The 18,692-nt window shown below is 37.6% G+C and overlaps 1 protein-coding gene across 3 annotated transcripts in view; it reads left to right on the forward strand.

Moving 5' to 3' along the window:
- The window catches only part of DPH6 (diphthamine biosynthesis 6), a 336,135-nt gene extending 317,676 nt beyond the window's left edge, over positions 1 to 18,459 (forward strand). For all 3 annotated transcript variants that reach the window (XR_006599355.1, XR_006599356.1, XR_006599357.1), the window contains 2 exons: positions 16,347 to 16,472; positions 18,037 to 18,459. The gene's annotated coding sequence lies outside the window, so the exon portion shown is untranslated. The remainder of the gene's footprint in view (positions 1 to 16,346; positions 16,473 to 18,036) is intronic.
- Positions 18,460 to 18,692: the final 233 nt, after the last annotated feature.

Consider the following 18,692-nt stretch of genomic DNA (forward strand, 5'->3'; position numbering starts at 1 on the left):
GCTTGGGATGGCACCTAGAGTTGTTCATCCATGGGGGAAATAATGGTTAAACTTGATGGTAATTGTCGGTGGGAGAAAACAACAGAACTATTTTGCTCTCAAATGGACTGCCACATAAAGAGAGGGAAATCATGGTCACAAGATAGGATAGAATGAAGAGGGAACTAATATTTATGATCTCTACTCACACCAGCCACTATGCCAGGAACTGTAACTGTTGCTTCTTGTAGTTCTTACTACGAGTTGGGCAGTATTATTCCCTTTTGTTAATGAGGAAACAGGTTTCTCACAGCTAGAAGTTGGACAGTATTATTCCCTTTTATTAATGAGGAAACAGGTTTCTCCCAGCTATCAAGTAGGGGCCCCAAGATTTAATGAGGAAACAGGTTTCTCACAGCACTAAGAGTTGGGTGGTATTATTCCCTTTTACTAATAAGGAAACCGGTTTCTCACAGCTATCAAGTAGGGGTCCCAAGATTTAAACTGGGGCTGTACAACCCAAAATCTTGAATCCTTTCTAAAATAAGGCAGAGCATAAACCAACAACACAAATTATTTTCACCACCTTTATCAGAAGTCTTACCCGTCTCAGCGGCGGGGAGAGGGACTAATAGGGAGGGTCTTCAAAGTGGAAGAGAACAGACTTTGACTTGAGATGAACTTTGATCCACATCCCTGTTCTACTTCTTGGTGATCTTATGCAAGTTGCTTATCCATGCTAATTTTTAATTTTATCATTTACAAAGTGAAGGCGTTCACAGAATTTCCAAATGACAAGTACCGTCAATGCCTAACACAGAGAAGGCCGTCAAAAATAGTGGTTGTTCTAATCACCATTTTAGTAGAATCATGCTTCGTTCTTCTTTCTGGGTATGCTACCTAAAGAAAGACTTGGTTATTGGAACACAACACAAAAAGAAAAACATTGTCTCTAGGGGAAGCTTGGTTGATTTTATGACAAAGGTATATATACCTCAAGCTATGGGTCAGTTTGATGTAAAATGCCTTTGGCGCACAATGAAATACGGCCCATTACACTGAATTTATATTTTTGCTTGTTATTTGCTTAATTATAAAGTGATTGATGATACATCTTGAAATTCATTGAAATTTCAAACAATTTTTTGAGAAAAAAATTACGAAAGTTCCTTCAAGGGATTTGCAAATGTACTGTAAATTATAATCAATGCCATAACAAACGCAATGGAGAAGTCAAACAGGAAGAGATAATTCCAAGTTTAGCAGATAATTCCAGGTTTGGGGTTTGCCTGGCTCTTAAATTGTGAAACAGACTCTCTGAAGCAGAAGGAATATGAGAAAAAAATGGAGAAAGGGACACCAAGACCAGTCAGTACCTTTGTGGTACCAGCGTAAGAACAGTGATAGAAAAAAACCTGAAATGTAGCATGAAGTAAAGCTGGTCACGATGCTAAGATACCTAATCATGACAAGTCATTTAAATGCTACTTTTAGAGTAAGAAGTAGAGCAAAGAAGTGATCATCTCATTGCCTGGGAAGCCTACTGTGAAGTTACCAGCTGAAAGAAAAGGGCATTGGTGTTCACTTTCGAATCTGTTTCTGTCCTATCCAGCCATGCTGATGCTCCTTCAACTAGAAAGGCAGAGGGATAGCAACACTAACAATAGTGCTTTGTTAGTGACCCCAGGCTTTTCATGCTTCTCCAAATCCCAGAGCAGTAGCCCTCCTGAAATCAGAGTGCACGGAAACCAGTTAAAATTCTGGTGAGAAGTATGACTGTGCCCTTGCCATTCCTATCTCTTAAACTTCTATTTAAATTGCTTTGTATGGCTACTTCTTAACTTGTAAAATACAATAAATCAAACTACAATAAAAGAAGCAGACCCAAGAAGCATCCGGACAACCTGAGTGATTATTGCCCCCCACCCTCCCGCCAAAACAAAAAAGCAGCTAGGCATAAACACTAATGAAATTTAAATCATTGCATCTGGCAGCTATTCCCCAGTTTATAAATGGGTGCCACTAAGCCATTCTGTCTACTTCATGTTCAACAGTTACATTAATTCATTTAGCTATTGACGGTGCATTTGCAACCCAACCTGGCTAAATCATCCAGAATGGAATCCTACTCAAAATTAGACCATAATGAAACAGCATTTTGCCGTGGAAACAGCACAGGCTTTGGACAGGCCTGGGTTTTTATACAGGCTCTCCAAATGATTAGTTGTACAATTATAAAATAAGGATGGTAGTACCCATTTGTCACTTGTCATTGTGATTCAATGCAATGACATATTTGGGGAGGCTGATATTTATTGAGCACCTTCCATGAGTCAGGTAGCCTACCATTTATTCTTCTAGGCAACTTAATGAGGTGGGTATTACAGAGCCAGGCCTTGAGCCCGAGTTTTAGTCCAAATTTCATGCGCCCTCCACACCACATAGTAAGATGCCAGGCATGGTACCTAGCACAAAGCAGACCCTCAAGAAATACCTACTGAACTGATAAAAGAGCTGGGTTATAGTGGAAGTGAGCAAATCATCAAACATATCCTTTAAAGTTTAGGCCCAAATCATCATTTATGCATTATGAGTGAAAATTTTGGGTGTCTCAACTAAAAACTTAGACATGGGACCTATACTTAAACTATGGATTGAAAAAGTTGTTTAAATCCGGGATTCATTAAGAAATGAACTACACATGGCCTAAAACATTCTGATTAAAACAAATAATGTACATTAATTCACTAGTCTTTTGGTGTAGGGCCTAAGTCTGGTCTTGGCATGTGCTGTATGTGTTGGATATCTGTTGCATAAATCCTACTCATAGTACATTTCCTAAAATTTCTGTTTTCTTTTTCTATAAAATGGAGCAACAAATTAAAGACACTTATGAAGTAATCTGAGTGAAAAACATTTCTGGATTTTAACATTTTTTTCTAATCTTTTGCAGCTAAATTAATAGCTTTTTTTATTGTGGTAAAAAAAACACACACACACACACACATACCACAAGATTTACTCTCTGAACAAATGTTTAAGTGTACATTGTAGTATCATTAACTATCAGCATGATGTTATGCATCAGATCTCTAGAGCTTTTTTATCTTACATGACTGAAACTTTATACCCATTGAACAGCAACTTCCCACTTCCTGCCTCTCCCCAGCCTTTGGCAACCATCCTTCTACTTTGTGCTTCTAGGAATATGACACTGTAGACACCTCATGTAAGTGGAATCATGCAGGATTTGTTTTTCTGTGACTGGCTTATTTCACTTAGCATGATGTCTTCAAGGTTTAATTTGTGGTTGAATTTCCTTCTTTTCTGTGGCTGAATAATATTCCATTGTAGGTATATGACACATTTTATTTATCCATTAATCTATCAGTGGACCTTAGGTTGTTTCCACCTGTTGTTGGCTATTGTGAACAATGCTGCAATGAACATGAAAATGCATACACTGTATCTACTGTATGTTAGCCAATTTGACAATAAATTATTTTTTTAAAGAAAAAAAAACATGAAAATGCAGGTGTCTCTTTGAGATCCTGATTTCAATTCTTTTGAATAAATACCCAAAAGTGGGACTTCTGTATCATGTGGTACATCTATGTTTAATTTTCTCAGGTACCTTCATATAGCTCTTCATAGCAGCTATACCATTTTACATTTCTACCAACTGTGAAAAAGAGCTCCAATTTCTCTGTATCCTCACCAACACTGACAGTATATTTTTATTAACAGCTCATTTTTTGTGAAGTTTATTCAACTTAAGGTTTATAGAAACAACACTACCTTGCTTCACATCCGTATTTCACAGGATTATGCAATACTTAATTGAAAGTACATATTGCCAATAGCAGTTGCAACCAGCATACTCAAGTTCAAAATAAAGAAAACTGATGATTTGTAAATGCACAACTCAATTGGTAGGAGCAAAGTGGTAGGAACTCTGGAGAAGTGTTAGTAGCCCAAATTATTCATCCCACCATAAGTATCAGTGCATATGTTTACAGAGAGAGTAGAAAGGGCTACTTATGTGGAAATGAGTTAAGAGAGCTCCTACTTCTTGAAATGAAAGGGTTGGACAAGGTAACCTTCAAGATCAAAACAGGCCTTTGTGGTAGACTAAAAATCACACAGCTAGATTAGAAATTCAAAGACATCATCAAGGTGTCGTATTTAATGATCCCTTGAAGGTTTTGAGTGTACAGATTTCACACCTTGTATACTGGCCCCTCCCCAGATTTTCTTTGAAGATATAAAGGAATTGGTACAGGCTTTCTTCTAATTGAACAGTATCACCTTTATTTTAAAGCTGATGCTTCTAAAATGCACTGTAAGTAGGGTGTGTGGCTAGACCAGACATCCAGAGACGTGGATTCAAGTGCTAACTCTCTAACTGGTGAGCAAAGAGGACTTGAGAAGATTGAACAGATGAGGACTATGGCTCTGCCCCATCTTACAGTTTTATAATTCCATGATGCTTTTGTTTTTGTTTTTGTTTTTAATTTTAGAGAAAAATTGAGTATGAGCAGGGGAGAGGGGCTGAGGGAGAGAGAGAATCCTAAGCAGACTCCATGCTGAACGTGGGATCCCATGACCCTGGGACCATGACCTGAGCTGAAATGAAGAGTCAGACTCAGTCGCTCAACCACCCAGGCGCCCCTATAATTCCGTGATCTTTAATATTTTCTCCACTCAGACATTTTCATGTGAAAACTGTCATTTATATGGCAGGAGCTACTACCTGAAAAGGTTCATCACTATTTGCAACTCTACCTTCTACCTTCTAGGCAGTAATCAGCCTGAAGTGGTTTTTTGTTTTTGTTTTTTGTTTTTTGGTTTTTTTTTTACTAAAAACAATTCTATTTCTTGTAGCTGCATACTAGGCTGCTCTGTCACCTAATGTCATAGTCATCCACAGTTAATTCCACATTGCTCTAGGCTCTGCTTCAGTAGTGATTTAAAGCATTTCTCTGCCTTCCTGTTTGGAAATATCACACTTCAGAACACTCTACTCCAGTGTGCTCAGTACCCTGCTGTTGTCTCTTCCTCATACATGACCAGTAGGCAGAAATTGTGTTTTGATGAGCATCCCTTCAGTCCCGTTGGTGTGGTTTCTCTCAAGGACTTTATAGTTACTACTCTTTTCTTGTCACTTGATTTTCAGGTCCGATGACAAGTAACCCAAGTAAAATTATTCCAGAAGGTAGATATAATGTCAGCAACTGTCCATGTTTTCTAGCCTGTAAAATATTAGAGAGCGTAATTTTTTTTAGTTAATTTTTTTTTGTGGGTGGGTTTTCCTGCCACATTAGAGATGCATTTTCTACATATGTGTCTTCTCTTTCAATTCAGTTCTATTCTTAATCAATTTCTAATAAAACCTAAAGGCAGAATCCTCTGGAAGTTTTCAGTTCCATATTTCCATACTGAAACTGTCCATAGGATCTATGCTGGCGATTGCTAAGAGAGCTCAGTTGATTTTAGTTATTGAAGCTGCACAGTAAAATGCTGATACCACAAAATGACCCACAGTCTTGTGTCACCTGAAAGTATACACAAGTCTTGGGTCACTGTTGCCATGACTTCCAACATTACCTACAATCTATTGAGTTTGAAGAATTAACCCAGATTTTGAAATGCATGATCCAATTGATATAAACGGTTGGGAGTTGAGTGTGAAGGTACTCAAAAATGTTTGCATGAAAGGAGACATGTCAGGAAACCCACTTATCCCTTTACAATGGAAAAAGGAAGGCATAAGTGACTTTTTTTAGGTCAGCTTCTTCACACTCTAATGATCCTCTTGACCTTACCATTTGAATTTTCATGAAATGGGCAAGTTTAGCCCCCGCTTGTAGGTTTAGCTCTGCTTCAGGCTTTGAAGCCAATGCTATTACTTTTCAGAGGAAAGATTAGGAGTTTATTTTAGCAGCTTCGAAGACTCAGAATGTGCGTTCCCTCTCTCCCAGTAATTACACTTCTAAGTTTCTTTTTCTTTCTCTGAAAGATTTAGAGTAGCTTTCCTGGAACACTGTTAATGTCATTCTTTTAAAAGCATCTTGTCTATCAGACTTGGCTGAATGAATCCATTGCAAAAACTAAATCTACACTAACACAGCAAACAAACACACGACATCAGTTTTTAGAGTAATTTATAGAGTTGTAAGACCATGCAGATAAATTTATTGATTGTTACATGCAGATCTGTTGCAGTTTTATTTATTGGAAATTCCATGAATTGGATTCTACAATGTATCTTCACTTTTCTGGAAAATATATATATATATATATATGTCCTAACAATCTATCCTAGACATCAGAACTTAGCAGGTGATTTCATATTAATGATTTGTCTCTCCGACAGTGTTTTTGACACATCTAGGCACTACTTATAGTCCCAGGAATGTATTCTGTTTTCTAGGAGAGTATTTTTTAAGTAAAACCTTGCTAATATTCACATCTGTAGGCTCCTCAATTTGGTAGATAATGCTGTTTCCTAAAAGATGGATCTATTTTAACACTGCTCTATGAGGAAGAATTCCTATTTTAATAATTTGAGATTGTGTTTTTTCCAACAGAACTCATTTGCATTTAGTTTATATCATGATCAGTGTATTGCTTCGATCCATATGCAGCTTTCTTTTATCAGTTATGCAACAAATATTTCAATGAATGTTAGATATGGCATGATGTTTCAAGGAACTTTAACTTGAGCAATTACTGATTTCATGCAGTAATTTGGGGGCCTCTGTTTGTCAAGAAGGTAATATTTTTAAAAGGATAAAATGACTTTATAATCTATAATTATTTTCCTATCAATTACATTTTTTATAGTCTCCTGATTAGCTGGCACTTGGTGCTTAACTTTACATTTTAGCTCTGCAGGGTCCTTTTAGACATTATTATTGCAAAGAAAAATCAAAACTCAAAGTGAATTCTTAGTTTTATACTCGAAGCAATAGAGGTGCACTTGCTGAAACTGCAGCGAAGCATTGTGCAGTGGAACTAACTCACAGCTTGGTGCCCAGTCCCCGCTGAGAAGGAAATGTACGGGAACTGGCAGAGTTTTACTACATCTGCTCCCTGCTGCTAATGAGCTTTAACCTGTTTCATTCTTATTATGCTTACTGTTTAGATATTTTGCTTGCAAAATTAATTCTTTAGCTGGGAGAACACATGAAAGAGGATATGATTTGTAAAGTAGGGCTGTTTAAAAATTAAAAGGTATCAGCAAGGGACATTAAAGGCTATAATGAGTGATATGGTTACTTAATATCAATTCAAGGGCAGACGCTCAGGTGGTAAGACTGGTGTTGTTTCTCAGCTTCTGGAGTTGTTTCTCAGCTTCCGTTCTTTCTGTAACGTGGGCTACAGCCTCCAGGAGGCACAGTGGCTGTTTTGCATGGGGCATCTACACCAATATATCTATATTGGTGTTATATATGTGTATATATATATATAATATATATTATATATATTTATTGTTTATATATATTTATATTGGTGTTTTAATATATATAATATATATCTCTATATTTATCAAAGAGATGTAATGGTAGTTTTTGCTTTGAAAGCTTCCTTGGTTCTCTAAAAGGTGCCAAAGTTTTAGTGATGTGTAACGTCTGAAAACAATCAGGTTTCAGCAACCGCATTTTATTATGCCCAAGAACTAACGTGCTACCTGTCCTTAACTGCATATAACCTATTCCTGATCACTTAAACAGGAAGAACAAGAAGAACTCAAAGGGTAAATAGGCCTGAGACTATTCTTAATGAAATAATAATGATGTCATTTGGGTAGCCATAGACTATTTAATTTGCTATTTAAATTGCTTTCACACATTCCTTTGTTCCTTACCTTAAACTTCAAAGATAATCATACAGGTATTGTCCGTTTTATAGATGTAAGAATGGAAACCTGCAAATGCATGTCATTTATCATAACCAGATGAAAATTGTCCATGGGTCAGCATAAATCTGTGCACATACTATTGATGGGGACTGGGATCCTCATCTTTAGATTTGCAGAATCATCCTCAACCACTCTCATTGTCGACTTTGTCAGTATAATAAGCCCACAAAGCTATCTGCTTCTTAAATAGAAGCCAAATGTATTGGATTTTCAGCCAAAATTGCACGTTACTTTTGGTAATGATATGGTTTGAAACATTCTGCAAAGAAAAGCGGGTTGCTCTACTACAGTGTTTCTCAAACTTTTTACTCTTGAAAATAAGGGAAAAAATATTTGCAAATGTCCAGTTTGGGTCTGTATTATTTTTAGTATAATGTTACTTGTACACATAAAATTACAAAACAGTCTATGAACTCCTTTAACTACAGCTCTTGTGACATTACTGTGATTTTAGTCACAAGTATATACATCTTTATTTAGAAGGATAATCACTTTAATGATCTTAACACTGATTAATACGGAAATATTGTTAAACAAAGAAATTGTAGAGCTTATTGTATATTTACTTCTCTGCACTGCTAATGAGCTGCTGCAAAAAAAATATTTGAAAAGTAGGACTCACGTAATGGATCTCCTGATCAAATAAATGCTGACTCCTATGGTATAAGCCCTTTCATGGCTGGTGTAGCTATACCGCATGACATGTAGTGACTCATTTCTCCCACTATTTTTCTCAATATGAACCACTGTAAAACCTTCTTCTGAGCAGAATGTCATATCATTTGGCCTCTACTTGGCACAAGGGCATCATTTATATATTAGTCCATCTAGGTTCTTTCCCTGTTAGTGTAAGACAGTTAAAGTAGTACATTACTCCACTGCAATATAATTTCCTGATGTCAAATCATAATCTCAATTTATTACATAAGTTAAGAAACTAAAATCTTACTCTATTAAAATATCTTTAATGGTGAATTTTTACTACAAAGCCAAGTTCAGTCATAGCTGACGAAAGACTGTGAGGGCAGTAATAATGAATGCAAGAACTGCAGGATGTAGGGTCCGTGTTTGCATAAGTTGGTGCCAAATGAATACTTTAACCGTTAGGTGCTTTACATGATTGCTGGCATCAACACAATGTAAACATGGCCATAAATATGTGTGGCAATGCCACATAAAAGATGATCATCTAAACAAATCTAAAAATGCTTTCTATTATTCTCATGATGACCTTGGGGCAGGAATTAGTGTTATCCCATTTTACAGAATAGGAAACGGGAAAGTGAAATGCCTGCCCTGAGATCACATGGCCAGTAAGTGGTGCAGCCAAGAGTTAAGCACCTGTTGTCTGGCTAGTATCAGTGATCTTGATCATTGGCAGTGACAATTGAGAGAACAGTAACGTCCACACAACTACATTCATTAGTCACTTAAATGCACATGCCTATTTTGCTAGATAGGCAATGGAAAATGTAGAGGAATGGATTTTTTTTCTTTTTTTAAGTTTATTTATTGTGAGAGAGAGTGTGTAGAGGAGGGGCAGAGAGAGAGGGAGCGAGAGAGAACTGGAAGCAGGCTCCACACTGTCAGTGCGAGGAGCCCAATGTGGGGCTCGAACTCATGAACCCTTGACATCATGACCTGAGCTGAGATCAAGAGTCAGACATTGAACTGACTGAGCTCCCCTGGTGCCCCAGGAATGGAATTTTTAAAATTACTTTCATTGCCTACTTTATTATAGGCACAAGTAATATATATATTAAAATGTATTACTAAAATATTGATTTGAAAGGGTAAAATTAATTTTTTTCAAGAAAAAAATTGGTAAATTTATTATTTGGCTAATCAGGCATTATAAAAGTCATTGAGAAATATATATATATGCTATGTGTATGTGTGTATGCTGAAAACAAGTGTCCTATTTCAGAGGGTAACCAAAAATGAAAGGAGCCTCTGAGGTTTCTTAAATTAATTGTAAATTAGAGGAGTTTGCTTTTGAATATATTTTAAAGTCTTTCTCGAGACTACCACTTTTTAAATTCATTCATTTATTAACTTATTTATTCATTCATCCGACATCAATTTATTTTTTTAAATAACTTTTTTCTGATTATAATAGTAATGCATATTCATTAAATAAATTTGGAAAATCCATTACCATGCACAGCAGGGAATAAAAATCCCTCTTTTCTGTCTACCCAAAGCTAATATTTTGGTTCATTTCTTTTTAAAGATATCCCAGATGTGGTTGGGCCCCTTAGGCAACCTTGCATTTTGCCCCTGAGCAGGAGTCAACACTCTGTCACTTCCCCTCAAAGCAAACCTACCTACCTTAACAAAGTGTAAGAGAAAAATGAAAATTTTGCTGAAGTTTTCAGGAGGAGGCAAAGGAGAAGGCTACAATGCATATCGCACAGAAAAACTGAATAAAAAATCCCCATTAGACATCTGGGTTCTTCTCCCTATTAATTGCCAGCTGCCTTAATTCCTTGTCCATCACTAGCCCTGCTGCACAGAGCTGGCCCTGTCCGCGGCTCTGGCCTCTCTTCTTTCTGTGTTTTCACGCAGTAAATAAAGGGTCCATTTTAGCATCCTCTACCTTTATAGGCTAGCAGGGGCTTGCAAAAAACCCGTGGAGTTTTTTCTTAGATAATTTTGTCCTGTCTCATTCAGATATGTATGCATGTGTATATATATGTGTGTATATAAACCTGCACACACATGTTACATATGCATTTTTATTAATATCATACCTACTAGACTTGGAACTCTTTTCCTCCCACATATTTTGTTTTCCATCAAGTGTTCAAAACACAGTTTCGTAGTTGCATAATTTCATTATAGGATAGACCCTAATGTGTTTGGCTAATACTCTATTATTGGATATTTTGATTGCTAGTAGTTTTTGCTATTACATATAACACTATGATAAAAATCCTGTATAACTCCAGATGTTTTCTTTGTGGACATCTCTAATTATTTTCTTAGACAAAATTTCTGAATTTAGGATTTCAGGGTCAAATTGAATGAGCATTTTGGAATTTGATATACATTGCCCTTTAGCATGAAAGCTTGATTGAGCACCTACTGGGTACCAGGCACCATGCTACCTGCTGAGGATTCAAAAATACGTGACATATCAAAAAGCTTGCAGTTAGCCGTTTGCTTCAATTAGATGGTAGGCCTCTGCTACTTTCCCTAAAAAGTGTATTTGAATTTCTATTGGTGGTATGATTGAGAAGTTCCTGGCTTGGACCTAAATTTATTTTTTAACTATATATTGCCCAAAAAAAGCCCTTCTAAGTTTTGAAGCCAACCAAAAACTTCCACGTAAAATATTTGCCTTCATATTAAATTGTGGGTATATTGAATAGTTATCATTTTACCCCCAAAATGTGTTTAATAAGGAAAAGATAATTGCTTCATGTTTATGAATTGAAAGTTATTTTAATTTGGTCTTGAAGAGGAGACTTGTTGATATAAATGTTATATATCAAAACTACATTTCAAAACTTGATTACAAATGAACATCTATTAAACCCATGGCTTTGAAGTCTCAGCAGAAATTTACTTACCACCTCTTTTCTCCTTATGGCTGGCCACCACGGACTTTTACAGGCCATTCTCAGGATTACCCGAATGCAAAGGACATGAGGGAGGGTAGACAGAAATGCATTAACCTTCTGGGAATGGCTGAATGACAGTGGCTTCCCAGATTTGCGGAATAGCAACATAAATTGGCAAATACAAATACATTTGACCCTATGAATAGAACTTTAAGCCAGATAGTCATCAACGCCATTTTTAGGCATAATCGTGTACTGTATGTTGTTGTCTGTAATCATGTGTCTTACGAATGCAGAGGGACAGTAGCCACTTCTGTATTTCACAAGTCACATGAAGAACACTATGGCTTCAACTTGGTAGTTAAAATAGTCTATTGTATGCAATAAGGCTTCTAAATAATCCAAATGACAACGGACTCCTTAAAAGACCTTAAAATTGCCGAATACTATATGATAAGGAATTCTGAAAGGTTGGGAAAGACGGACCATGGAAATGAAACGCAATAACCAAGCTTTTAGATGCCCCTCCTTTTCCTTTGTTTCCAATTTTAGATGATTACGTGCTCCTCACTTCACTAAGGGTGACAACACTTTTCTTAGGCCTAAATTGGAGATAGTTATTTTAAAAATACCTACAACACATAGTAGTAAGAGTATAGATAAACACAGATTTAATTTCAACAGCTATATCACAACGATTATACACAACATCTTACATTTTGAAAAGGCTTACCAAACAAAAACAAAAGCAAAACAAAACACCCAAAGTGTGGGTGCTGTGTATACACAGTGGCTTACACATAAGGATTATCATTTACTCTCTGGAAATGAACTCCATCTTGGCCCTAAATTCTTATATTTCTACACAGAGTTGAAATGCCAGCTGAAAGCATTCCGAAATTTAAAGTAACTGACTTAACAACCTCAGACAAAGAGAACATGTCTGAAAGTTTGTCTCAATGTTTGACTTGGCCTAAGAGAGTCTCTCTGGGACTTATTTTCTAAACAATACCCTAGCACCTTGGGCCAGCAAAATGGCCTTTAAGCTTGAATGAACAGGGTATTTTTTTTCCTCTAGTTCAAAGCTTCACTATTTCATCTTTTCAAACTCTTTTACTGCACTCAGTAAGGAATTATATTGACAAGGGTAGAATTTATCTCCTAGAGGAGAATGCTATGCTTCTGTTAAGTGCTAATATAACATTTATGTGTTGGTGCCTTAATAACAGCCCCAGCTCACCTAATGAAAGTTGAAAGCAAACAGTACTCTCTGAGATTTTATTATGACTGAAGTGACTGCAATTTGAGGCAAATTATCCCTATTTTTGTTCCCATATCAAAAACAGAGATGCTAAAGCAATTGCTACATGTTTGGTATGGAATTAGGTTCCACTCTCTCATTAATCTACAAGGAAGAGCATTTTTCATGTAAACAGCTCACGAGGGTCAGAGAGAAGAGCTGTTTCTGTGAAAAATGCTTGTCAATAACTTTGTGAGTGAATTTTGAAATAAAGTGCCTGTAACCTGTCATTATTCCTTCCTCTCAAAGTCGAGAGTGAGTGGATGAAAATTGAGTATGTGAATTGAAAGCAGGTTGAGTGTTATGGCCTTATCGACTTCAGGTAAAATGACTGTTTTAACTTGTTATTATTTTTCCATTCAGAGGTCAGGCAAGGTACAGTATTACCAGCATAGACTGCAGTGTAAGCAAATTGGTATACAAAAAGGCTATTACCCACACTCACAAAGCAGAGGAAAGTATAAGTCACTAATATCAAGTGGACTTGTGATCTCTACAAAAACAAAACACACCAACAGTGTTTGGAAAAAGAATAGCATAGGCATAGAAGTATAAAGCACCTAGGAAGCAGAAAATATAAACCTGTTTAAATAAAGGTGCATATGTTTAGAAGGCAGATAAGAAACATACATGTTCCTGACCATTTTTAAAAATCATGTTTTGATCATATTTGTTTTGCAAAAGAATTATGGGACTTGAATGCTAAATGTTAGATACGCCAACTCTACACGTCACCTTAAATTTTTTCATGCCTAAGATCATCTTAAAAGTAATTAGCTTCTGATTTTTCAAGTCCATCTGATGTATTCTTATCAAAAGCAAAATACTGCTGTGGTCTTCCTTTTCGCTATAGAAAAAGAAAATCAATGAGACTTCAAAACATCAAAAACCCTTTTCTTGTCTTCTAGATGTTTACTTCTAATTCTGAAGGACGGCTTAAGAGTTTAGTGTGGCTGTTTTAGGTATGCAAGAAAAATATCTTTCCCTCAAGTAATCTCAGGCCCATTGAAAGCATATATTTAATACTATTGTTCAGTTTATTCTTCTGTTTCAGAAGACTAGTCGGTGTTTTTGTCTTTCAGACAGATTCTTAGAGACTCTGTTATAGACTCTGTTGGTCAGAAAATGAGCAGATTGGCCTAGACATTAAAAGAGGTGATAGATAGGCTCGATTAAAACCAAGTTAAGGGAAAGAAAAGGTTACATATAATTTTGAAGACATGTTTCTGTGTCTATTCATGAAATTCCCATGTCATGTAAAAAGTCAGGTTCTTTTACTTCTGAACTATTATTTTGGCTTCAGAATAATTATAATGACCTAGATAAAGGAAATATATTGACATTTCTTTGTTTCACGCTTGCTAGTCTATTCATGTCTTTAAACATTTACTGATTGGACACTGTGCTAATCAGAATAATACAAAAACTTCAGGAGAGCCCTCCTTCATCTAGTAAGCAAGAGAGTCAGGAAGATAGTGAGATAGGTTGCCATGCTAACGCTGGAAGAATGAAAGCTCGTGGAGGCAAGGATCTTTTTCTGATTCTGATCAGCAACCTCACCTACCTCCCAAACTATTACTGGGCACACAGCAGACACCTAACAGATATTTGTTGGATGTTGAAGAGATATGATTGGGCCTCATGCAGTGCATTTAAGAGACTGTGGGAAATTCAGCAAAGACTTTCCCAGTGAAAGAGAGGTCTAACGTCCTGGAATGATTAAGCCAGGCAGAGTTGAAGCAAGGCCTTCTGTATCAAGGGAGCAGAGAATTCCAAAGATTAAGTCAGAATACAGAGTTGGATGAACAGCTGTTAATTGTAGATGGTCCCAGGAATGAGGGGTGGGGCATGCACAGTTGATTGAGATAAATAAGGCCAGATCCTGAAGGGCCTTGTAGGCCACACTAAGGAACTTACATGTTAGATCAAAAGCCACTAAGTAATAATATTAATCATGCAGTGTCTTAAAAAAAAAAGGCAGATATATTTTAGAAAGAAATGACATTAGCTGAAGTGTGGCAAATGGATTGAAGAAGAAGACTGAAAATGAGTAAGGAGAACCATTAGGAGGCTTCACAGAAATCTAAGCAACATAAACGACAGTGGCCTAAATTAAGGTAAACGTAAAGAGGCAGAAAGAATGGGCCTATTTAAGTGATTTTAAGGGGTTAGAGATGACAAGACTTAGTGGCTACTTGGAATGACATTGGAAGAAGTTCCTAAGGAAGACACAGAGACAAGGATGAGGTGCAGTTCTCCAGCCTGGGGAAACCAAGTGGATAAATGCCATTTCCTAAGATGAGGAAGATGTGTTTGGTAGGGAAAGTGGTAAGTTTATTTTTGGACTCCTCCCTGTAGTCTCAGACTAGATGTACACAAATCCATTACAAATGGATGAAACAAATCTAAATACCTACATAGTAATTATGAGCATACTTTCCTTACATACAAAACAAATCGCATTGTTCAATATAAAAATATTCTTCTTTCCTCATAAGAGTTTTTTTGAAATGTAAAGGTATACAAAAAGCACTTGTTTCTAAGAGTTAAATTATTGTCATGACCCTGAGCTGGTACTAGTCAGTGAAAAGCATGACACTACCAACTAAGTCAGCACAGATGATGTGCTGTACCTTTTTGAGTTATATGTATCTACATAAATAAATACACTTCAATATGTTCACATTCACGTTGGGTGACATACTGAAGTAACAAGTTGGATTGAATATATATGCTCACATATGTTTCTAAGCATAATTTTTTTCTTACCTTTTCTCTCTTGTTCTACTGAAGACATTAAAGTGAAGTTACAAAAACTATTCAGAACGCACAAGTACATTAAAATGTTCATAACTTGGGGCACCTCGGTGGCTCAGTCAGTTAAGCATCCGACTTTGGCTCAAGTCATGATCTCACAGTTCATGAGTTCGAGCCCCGCGTCAGGTTCTGTGCTGACAGCTCGGAGCCTGGAGCCTGCTTTGGATTCTGTGTCTCCCTTTCTCACTCTGCATCTCCCACATTCATGCTCTGTCTCTCTGTCTCTCAAGAATTAATAAACGTTAAAATTTTTTTAAATGGTTCATAACTTATATTGGTAATTATGGGCAATGCCTATTAATTAATTATGAGCTGGTAAACTGAAACACCTCATATATCCCCTGTATTTCAACCAATTTCCATTTATTACATAATTATTTAATTTGCTAAAAACTTACTGAAGTATGCATACGTAAACCTAATAAAGTTTCTGAAATCCTAGAAGATCCATTCTGACGTTACATCCTGCTTGTGTTCTTTCATTCTGGGAAGAACACAAGTGTCATGGCAATTCCAATGACACAAGTCATATCCTGGTGGTAGCGGCAGTTCCCCGTCTCCCCAGAGATGCTGCAATTGAGTGGCACATCATTGCAGTGGTGGACGAACCATTTAGAAGGAAGTATTTTGCTTTGAAGACAATACTGAGGGTTTTCAAATTGAGTGTGAAGAGGTGGCATCCAGTTCTGAATCAAGTACCTCAATTTCCATTTCCTTAAAGATGGATGTCACTGTCTATTTCCACACCTGATTTAAACAGGACACTAGAAGACCTTATGGCTATGCTTCTAGAAGCAAGAAGTCTCTGAAGACAGCCAAACCGCACCGCTGTGTTTTAGAAGATTCTATAGAAAAGACAGCATTCATGCCAAAGTACTACATGCAGGTAAGGTTGCTATTAGAAAGCTGACAGGAAGTACAGACTGTGGAATCACATCATCTGTGCCTGTCAGAGAGAGAGGTAGAACAACCTGAGCAGTGCAGGAGGCTTTGCCCCCATCCAGTCAGCGAGAGAGTGGGAGACAGAAGTCCACCATTTCTGCTGCTCACCTCGCTTGTCTTATACCCTTTGTGTGAACCCTTCACTACCCTATGAGTGATTAAAAGTGTTTAAAGAAATTTATTGGGGGGGGGGCACTTGGATGGCTAAGTGGGTTAATCGTCCAGCTCTTGATCTTGGCTCAGGTCATGGTCTCAAGGTTTGTGAGATCGAGCCCCACATCGGGCTCTTTGATGACAGCACACGGTCTGCTTGGGATTCTCTCTCCCCCCACCTCTGTCAAAATAAATAAACAAACTTAAAAAAGTTTTTTAAAGACATTTATTTTTTTCAACCGTATAACCCTCTTTATTATATTCTAAGCCGTGTTGCACGCATTAGACATTTATACATACATATTGTGAATAGGTTTTGTGTACACAGTACCATAAACACCACACTTCAGAGATGCCCTGCGGTGCTCAGACCCACCCAGTGTAAATCTGACTCCACGGTACACACACACACATAAGTGAGAGTCAAAGCCTCACTCCCCAAACCAGCTCTGACTCAAAGGGGAGCTCTGCCGCTCATGTTCCAAAAGCATTTTACCAAAAGGGCTTTGGTTCATCCTCCCGAAAGAGAAATGCACCAGTGTGCACTTAGTATCTATCACCTTGTGGCTGGCTACCAAAGCGAGGGGTTTGGCAAACCTGCCAAATGAACCAAAAGGCACATTTCATTTTCATGCAGCAAGTCGTGCTCAAGAGTCCAAACTCAAAGCCTGGCAACTGGCTCATTTCCAGCCCAAACAGCCATGGTGAGTTCTCGCCCTTCACAAGCAGATGAAAGTTTTGGTTTTCATTGGGCCAGCCTCATGAAAATAGGACAGACAGAATTTGATTCAGAACAATCAATCCCGATCTGAAGTACTCTTCCTTATCGTATTAGCCTAAATGGTGTACAAAGCCCCTCAGTGGGTTTTAAAATGCAGTTGTGCCTCAGGCCTTGCCATAGGTACATTTTAATTCAATATTTGCAAATTGAATTGTGCTTTGAACATTTTATGGAAGTGAGCTTTTAAAGTGCATCATTTCTTGCATCAGATATTTCTAAAGTGGATACCTCCTCATCTATCTTTTAGTTTATTTTTTTTAGTTTATTTATTTATTTTGAGAGAGACTGAGACAGCATGAGTGGGGGAGAGGCAGAGACCAAGGGAGACAGAGAATCCCAAGCAGGCTCCACTCTCTCAGCATGGAGTCTGACGTAAAGCTCCAACCCACAAAACCCTGAGATCATGACCTGAGCTGAAACCTAGAGTCTGACGCTTAACTGACGGAGCCACCCAGGCTCCCCTATCTTTTAATTTAAATACAAATTTTAATATACTGAATCTGTCTAAAGCCAGAACCTTTCTAAACCTTACTTCTCTTTGGGGCTGTTGGTGATTTTTTTTTTTTTTTTGCAGACTAAACAGAATTATGACAACTGTGTCACACCGACCCTGTGGTGCTCTTTTCTTTATATTATGAGGAAGAGAGCAAGTCACAGGCGACTGTGGCCACCATCCAGTGATCAGTCACCTGACCCTTGAGTGGATAGTTATGCATAGAATCCGTGTTATCTGAGTTCAGGTTCAATGTCCTTTTCACTGCTCCACTGACTGCTGAAAGAAGAGAAGAGCAGGTATATGGGAACTAGATAAAGAAATACTTTCCCATGTCACTGGGAAGCCTGTCAGTGGCTTTGAAACTGGCTCCTAAAGGGAAAAACAGAAACTCTACTAATAAACTCAGTGCCTAATGAGCATCACCAAATCTTTTTGCAGCCTTGGGATTTTCTATCATTTAATCTTTTGTGAAATAAAAGGCACCATCATGGCCATACCATACCACCTTGTGACAACTTTACTTTTAGGGAAATATTACATATGTCTTTATAAAAATAATTCTGGGGGCGCCTGGGTGGCACAGTCGGTTAAGCGTCCGACTTCAGCCAGGTCACGATCTCGCGGTCCGGGAGTTCGAGCCCCGCGTCAGGCTCTGGGCTGATGGCTCGGAGCCTGGAGCCTGTTTCCGATTCTGTGTCTCCCTCTCTCTCTGCCCCTCCCCCCGTTCATGCTCT

The sequence above is a fragment of the Felis catus genome, chromosome B3 (assembly GCF_018350175.1).
Source record: "Felis catus isolate Fca126 chromosome B3, F.catus_Fca126_mat1.0, whole genome shotgun sequence".
In the NCBI taxonomy this organism is placed as follows: domain Eukaryota; kingdom Metazoa; phylum Chordata; class Mammalia; order Carnivora; family Felidae; genus Felis; species Felis catus.